Source organism: Cyprinus carpio, chromosome B6, assembly GCF_018340385.1.
Source record: "Cyprinus carpio isolate SPL01 chromosome B6, ASM1834038v1, whole genome shotgun sequence".
NCBI lineage: Eukaryota > Metazoa > Chordata > Actinopteri > Cypriniformes > Cyprinidae > Cyprinus > Cyprinus carpio.
The window spans coordinates 13,272,329-13,280,255 of NC_056602.1; the positions used below are offsets into that span (position 1 = coordinate 13,272,329).

Genomic DNA, 7,927 nt, shown 5'->3' on the forward strand with positions numbered 1-7,927 from the left:
TTATTTAAATATGTATAAAGGTCAGTATTGTATATTATTTGATTGAAAAGGTTTTCAAATATAAACAAAGAAAAAATATATTTGGCTAAACGTTAATTTCCAGCTGAATGTTTATGTATGAATGCATGCGTGTACATCAATGTTCGTGTGAAATAATGAAAGATATGTACACAAACACATTTGTATATATATTTATGAGAGGCACGTACTAGGTGTATGTTGTATATTTATTATAAAAGGATATACACACCTGCCTAAATGATCAAAAAGAGAGGTCTCATCAATTACCTTTATTTACAATCATATTTTGCTGTTATATTTTTTACAATTGTAGTATTTCAAGAAATAATTATATATATGTATATATAACGTAGCTGTTAAATTTGTAACAGTCTTGGTATGTTGTCAAAGTCAGTACTATACAATGTAAACAGTATAAAATACATCCAGTAAGCAAGCAGACGAAAATATCAATCAGAATCACTAACAACAATCCTGAGGTATTTACAAGAATCTCAGATCAGAACTGATGAGTTATACAGAGTTACTCCTCCAGCACCTTGCACCAATCACTGCAAAACCCTGGATGGGTGTGCATCTCTCCTCGCTTTCCTCTTCCAACATAGTCAAGTCAAGTCTCCTTTATTTATGTAGTGCTTTTAATAATACAGATTGTGTCAAAGCAACTTTACAGTATTAAATAGGAGCATAGTGTGTGTCAATAATGCAGAAGGACAATAGTAAACAAAATTTTTAGTTAAAGGCAGTTCATCATTGAACTCAGTGATGTCATCATCCAGCTCAGTTCTGTTTAATTCGTATCTGTGCAATCATTTGCAATCAAGTCAATGATATCGCTGTAAATGAAGTATCCCCAACTAAGCAAACCAGAGGAACCAAAACTCCATCGGTGACAGAATGGAGAGAAAACCTTGGGAGAAACCAGGCTCAGTCGGGGGGCCAGTTCTCCTCTGACCAGACGAAACCGTAAATGCAGTTCAATTCCAGGCTGCAGCAAAGTCAGATTGTGCAGAAGAATCATCTGTTTCCTGTGGTCTTGTCCCGGTGGTCGTCTAAGACAAGGTCTTTACAGGGGATCTTTCTCTGGGGCTCTAGTTGTCCTTGTCTCCGCTGTCTTTCAGGGCTGTAGAGGTCCTCTCTAGGTGCTGATCCACCATCTGGGCTGGATACATACTGGATCCGGGTGACTGCAGTGACCCTCTGATCTGCATACAGACTGGATCTGGTGGCTACGGTGACCTCGGAATAAGAGAGAAACAGACTAATATAATTTAAAATTTTAATATCTATATGATGTTTAATAGGTAGCCAGTGCAGTGTTGACAGAACTGGGATAATATGGTCATACTTTCTGGTTCTAGTAAGAACTCTAGCTGCTGCATTTTATTATTCATAAGAAAACGGTGACATTAATACCTAAATTGCTTTATTAACAGTAGACATGCATGCACAGCCATATTAATGATTGTTCCCATTGCATTTTGTCATCATGTATCTAGCAGTGATCGCATTTTCATGCATAATTTGCACACCTGGTAAGCAGTTCTTGTAAACCTCATCGCAGGGCTGCAGTGTGTACATTTTTAAGAATTCTTGGCATGGCTCAGACTTGTTCTCCATTTTGTTACACCTGTATATTGAGATGAGGAGCATAAAAACAATACAAAACAAAGCATAATTACAAAGATAAACATTCAGACATGGCAACTGGGAAATTGAATGGTATAGCACCATTTTAAACCTCTAATCAAATATGTAAAAGAAAATACATACTGTCAAGTCAGCAGAAGTGTGCCCTCTTTCAAATTGAGTCTGTATACACCAGACTTCTGAATTTGGAACAAACCAAAGACAGATTTAATAATGCAGCATCACCCTCCTCCAGGACCACGTGAAGAATAATGTCCGACAGGACAGCATCTGGCAACTACTGGGCATCATAAACAAAACAAAAAATATAAGGCATGCTTATAAAAACTACTTCAATGTTCTATTTTAACTACAGCCTAATCCTGGCTTAATTCAAGCCCTTGTCTGTGAAACCAGACCTAAAAGTTATAAGGAATTCCATTATATTTTGTATAGATTTAAAAAAAAAAAAAAAAGGGACAACCAAGTGTTTTGTATTCACATGATTAGGACTTCAGCTGGAACACAGAACAGTTTTTTTTTTCCCCCATGAAACAGAATTATACAGTATGTAAACCTGAACATAGATACAGTTCTTAAAAGAAGAATCAATAAGTTAATGGATATCAGATGATCTCCTGAAAGACTAAACTCACAAAAATATATGGTTAGTTTTGCATGTGTATCTTCTATAATTCCAGTCAAACAACATTTGTTTTTATTATTCAATAGACTCTGTTAACACGTTAACAAACGTTAATATTTAATGGTACGTTAAACGTAATATTTGAAGTTAATGGTAGCCCCCTAACATACTAACAGCAACAATTATACATGATGTAACTGTACACAAACTACATTTCTACCACTAATTAGATTACATTGAACAATTAAACTAAAGTAGGCAAAGTTACACTGTCGTTCACTAAGATAACAATTAAAATCAAACTTACAATGCAAAAAATTAAATTACTCCGATCACCAATTTCACAGGACGAGTGCAGAATGAATGGAGGTCAATGGCGGGTCTGTTTCCTCTTTTCAGAGGATCCTCCCAAGGTTTATATGGATGCCAGAGCCTATTTCCGAATGTATTTTTTTATTTTTTTTATTTGAACAAACATTAATGTACAAACAACTTGGCCATATCAATACATCTTCACATTACAGTGTACAGAATAGAATAGGTGCATCTACATACAACAGAAAGAGAGAACAAAAGGGAAAAAAAATTAAGATAGAAAATAATCTTGGAGCGGGGCTAGGGTTTTTCTTGTAAATCATACTCCATAATAGTAGTAAACATAAGTATTGCATTTTTCTTTTTCATCATTTTAAGGGCTTTTTTAAAACAAAATAAACTCATTATGAAATGCATAAAAGGCTGGTTTAACTTTCAAGAATCTAGATTTATGAATATAAAATTTTCCCAGCATAAGGATGCTATTGACCCAGAAAATCATCTTTGTTATTGTTCATTACAAGTCCATAGACAATGTCTTTTAGGGTGAAGTTGACCAGGTAACGTATCTTTGGGTAAAGCCAGTCATGAATATCAGACCATAAAGCATCCACATACTTGCAATGAAAGAACAGGTGATTCGTAGTTTCGATGTCATCACAAAATATACATTTATTAGAATCAAATCCAAATCTAAGTCTTAATTACTCACTGGATTGATATATCCCATTTAAAATTTTAAAATGAATTTCTTTAATCTTGGGAGATAAAGGACATTTTATGTATTTAGTTCTTAGAATATGAATGGTATCTTTTTGGAAATTATAAGAAATTGAATTTCTGTATACTGCGATAGGATAAGAAATGTTATTAAACATATTTCTAATAATTTTGTTGGAAAGTTTACCTCCTTTAAATTCACAGCCTTCAATTAACAGTGGAGGTAAACACAGGGTTGTAGGGTTCGAATAAAGAAGAGTTTCTTTGATCAAACAAATAATAGAGTTAGGAATAGCTTTAACAATAGATTCAAATTTAGCTCGACTGCAACTTAAATATTTAACACAGAAATTCACATATGATATAACAGCACTATTCTCAATTAAATGGGACACTGACCAAATACCTTTTTCCATCCAATCCTTGTCATACAATGATTTTGTTTCTAACTGTAATGTATCTATTATTCCATAATGGTGTATTATGTGGTGTGAAATTATGGTTATATAAAATCTTCCAATATAACAAAACCTGTTGGTGAAACTGGGATAGTTTGACTGGGAGACGTTGAGCAGTGAAATCGCATCTTAATAGAAAATCTATTCCTCCTAATTTCTTGAATAACTCTCTGGGAATATGAAACCAAAAACTGTTATTATTTAAAAGAGATTTCAACCAATTAATTTTAAGGGTCCCATTTATAGAGTCAAAATCAATAGCTTGTAAACCTCCCTCTTTATATTGTTTTATCATCTCTACTTTCTTCATATAATGGGTCTTCTTTTTCCAGATGTAGCCAAAGTTAATTTGATTGATTTTTTTAATAGCTCTATTTGAAATAGCAATTGTGTATGCTGGACAGATTAATCTTGAAATACTTTCCATCTTAGTCAAAATACTCTACCTAATAAACTTATATCTCTCAATAACCAAGAGTTGAGTTTAAATTTGACATTTATCTATTGTATTCCACACATTCATAAGTTCATTTTCAGGGGAGTCTTTTTAAATAAGCATACCTAAATATTTAACTTTAGATTTTATAGGGATGTTATAAGCCTCAGTTAATTGACATTGATGGATTGGCATTAATTCACACTTGTTCAAATTTATTTTTAAACCAGAAGCTTTTGAAAAAATTTGAATAGATTGTAGTATTTTGGGGACTTCTGATAATTGCTTTATAAAAAAGGCAGTATCATCTGCAAATTGACTGATGATTAGTGTCTGAACAAGTACCTTTAGTGGAGCTATCGTTGAGTTCTTGATAAAGATGTAAAGCATTTCTGTTGTTATAATAAAAAGAAATGGGGAAATAGGACAACCCTGCTTTATACCACGACTGATGGAAAATCTTGGTGATGTACCTCCTGGCAAGGAAACAGAACTATTGGAATTTTCATACAAAGATTTTATAATGTTTCGAAATTTTTCTCCAAAACCAAACAATCTTAAACAATCAAAAATAAAAGGATGTTCGATTGAGTCAAATGCCTTATAAAAGTCAATGAAGAGAATAAAACCATTGTCTTCTATTAGATGTCTGTAATCTAGAATATCAAACACTAACTGAATATTATTATGTATAGATCTTCCCTTCATAAAGCCAGATTGAGATTCGCTTATAATTTTGTGTAAATGATTTTAATCTATTAGCATATATAAGGGTTACAATTTTATAATCTGTGTTTAATAATGTAATTGGTCTAAAGTTATCTAACATTTTAGTGTCTTTATCAGGCTTGGGGATGGTTTCATGGTGGATGGAAATATCATATTTTCTGTTGCTTCTTTTAACATAAGCATAAAAGGTTCTTTAAGTATGCTCCAAAAGTGCTTATAAAAGTTTGCAGTGAGGCCGTCACAGCCTGGAGATTTGTCTAGAGATAAACTACCTACTGCTTTATCCAATTCATCAGATGTAATATCTGCATCACACATTGCTACACAATCATCATCTATATGGGGAATAAAGTCTTTAATAAGGTCAAAAAAGGATGTTGTATCGTCCAGAGAAAAGGTTGAGGAATATAGGTTACTGTTAAAAAGAAACAACTTCCTTAGTGATTGAAGCTTCATCAGTAATTACTTGGCCCTGGATCAATAAGGCTTTAACTGAAAGTCTCTCTTGCCTTCTTTTTTCTAACCGACAGAAATAGGAAGTACTCCTTTCCCCCTCCTCAATCCATTTAGCCCTAGACCTGATAAAAGCTCCTTCTGCTTTACAAAGATAGATTTCATCGAGTTTGTTTTGAAGACTTTGTAGTTTTCGTTTCTCATTATTAGTAGGTGATGTTTTATTATAAAATACATTTATTTCTTTAATAATATTAAATTCAGATAATTTGTTACTTCGATTTAGTGTTTTACCAAAATTAATTGAGTATTCCATAATTTTAAATTTAAGATATTCCCATTTGGAGATATATGACATTATTAATTCATCAGACATGACATTAGAGACAATGGCCCTAATACCCTCATTAAATGACTGGCATTTTAATAAATTAGAATTGAATTTCCAATATCCTTTATTTTGTCGGCTAACACCAGGAGGTTTAAAAATCAATTTAATAACAGAATGATCTGTAAGAGGAGCTGCTGACATACAACAATCACTGACAAAATTAATAATAGAAACTGAAATTAACCAAAAATCTATTCTTGACTTTACTACATTATTTGGCTTAAACCAAGAATATTGTTTCATGTTAGGATATTTAAAGCACCAAGGATCCAGCAAATTGTGAGTACGACAAAATTGAGTTAGAACAGGGTTATAAGAACTAAGGCTACATCTGGAGGGATATCTATCAAGGCATTCATCACTGACCATGTTAAAATCACCACCCATAATTATATTAGCAGTTGGATAATTTAGTTTAAGGTTTACAATGACACTGGAAACATCGGAAATCAACTGTCTGTTTTGTGTATTACATTATTGAAACCATAAACATTGACTATAATGAAATAATGGCCATCCATATTCAAGACACAGATTAACCAGTGCCCATTATTGCTGAATCTAGATGTCACGAATTTACCAGGTGGGTTACAAAACAAAACAGCCACACCTGCTGATCTAGTGGACCCATGATCAAAAAGGATTTTGTCTCCCCATTGATTTATCCAAAATCTTTCATCCTCTCGTTTGGAGTGAGTTTCTTGCAACAAAATAAATTGTGCTTTTTCGCCCTTGCAAAACAAAAATAATGACTTTCTCTTAGTGTTCTCTCTTAAGCCCCTAACATTAAGTGAAATACAAGAAAAAACTAAATTATTCATAAACAAAATTGGCAACTACCAACAAATATTAGTCATTATACTTTGGAAAAAATATAGAAACGAAAGCCCAAACAGGCACTGTCCCTTCAAACTACATTCAATGTAAAATGACCCTCCAAGCAAATTAAATCAATAGGTTATTTCAAGCTTTAAATTCTAAAGCATTTTTTCATATACCTTATGTGTTCCTAAGTAACTCTTTGTCCATTTATATATCCAACACCTCCTCTGAAGTACGCACGCTTCCCCGCATCTCTAGCTTCTTTTATCTTTGGCCACAGTGCAGCTCGGGTCTCCACTTCCTGCTGGCAGCTGCCGATTTTTTTTATCTGAACCTGAACCCTTGCTGGTCCGTGAATCATTGGTCGTCTCTGATCTCGGATCAATTATCAATTTGTAGACATTTTTAACGAGACATTTGTGTAATTAAAATGATTAGTTGTAGTCTCTTAGTGGCATGTTTAAGCTGTCCATAAAACAAACAAAACAAGCCCTGCAAATTACTAATTATTTAAAAAAAAACAATTATTATACAGACACTTCATATTTAATGGTATTTCATTATTTTGATTGCATTTAATATATTATACTTTCAATAAAGCATTTGCATTGGGTTTAAAAAGCAGTTTTTATGCACGTTTTTGTTGCATTTACACAGTTTTGACCAGCAGGCGTCACCAGCGTGTGGTGTTTCGAGCGCTTCTAAACAGTGAATCATTTTGCGAAGCAATTGGTTCAATAGATTCGGAGCTTTGAAAAGGTTCGTTTTCTCCCATCACTTTTCTCTTGTAGGAACAAATAACATTGCATAGTTTTGTTTCATTTGTGTTTTAATTTCGTTGATTAAAACTAGATTAATCTAATACAGTCTATGTCAATAATTTAGGTAGAAATATGTTGTGCCTCTTTGTAGCACGTGACCGGACGAACGTTGTTTGCGATACATAAACGTAACGTCGCTCTCATCTGGTAACTGTTACTTTTTTCTGCGCTGTTGACTGATCACCAATAACAATCATTTGTGGTTAAATGATAAGAAAGATTCTAGCAAGGTCTTATCTTTTGCAGTGAATGCTATAAAACAGTTTTGCAATTGTTATATATGCATTTAAACTACAACGTTGTTATGCACAGACTCGTCCTGTCATCTATTACGCAGTTAGTTTTAACAGAGGCTCACTGCGAGGTTACAATCCGTTAGGTTCATCAATGTTTTTGAGTTCAACCTCCGGTTTATACGACTTCAAGTGAATTCATCACCACACTACGCGGTTTTCGTTGCGTTTTTTCTGTACTCTCAATAGATTC

The 7,927-nt window shown here is 33.4% G+C and overlaps 1 long non-coding RNA gene across 2 annotated transcripts; it reads right to left on the reverse strand.

Moving 5' to 3' along the window:
* Window positions 1-1,191: 1,191 nt before the first annotated feature.
* On the reverse strand, window positions 1,192-7,008 carry LOC122137664. Of its 2 annotated transcripts, none has more exons than XR_006155011.1 (4): window positions 6,797-7,008; window positions 1,795-1,951; window positions 1,554-1,651; window positions 1,192-1,250 (listed from the first exon to the last, which is right to left on the reverse strand). It is a non-coding gene; the product is annotated as an uncharacterized LOC122137664 (long non-coding RNA). The 2 variants fall into 2 exon arrangements; XR_006155010.1 differs by having other exon boundaries at window positions 1,203-1,260; window positions 6,797-7,007.
* Between the last annotated feature and the right edge of the window lie 919 nt (window positions 7,009-7,927).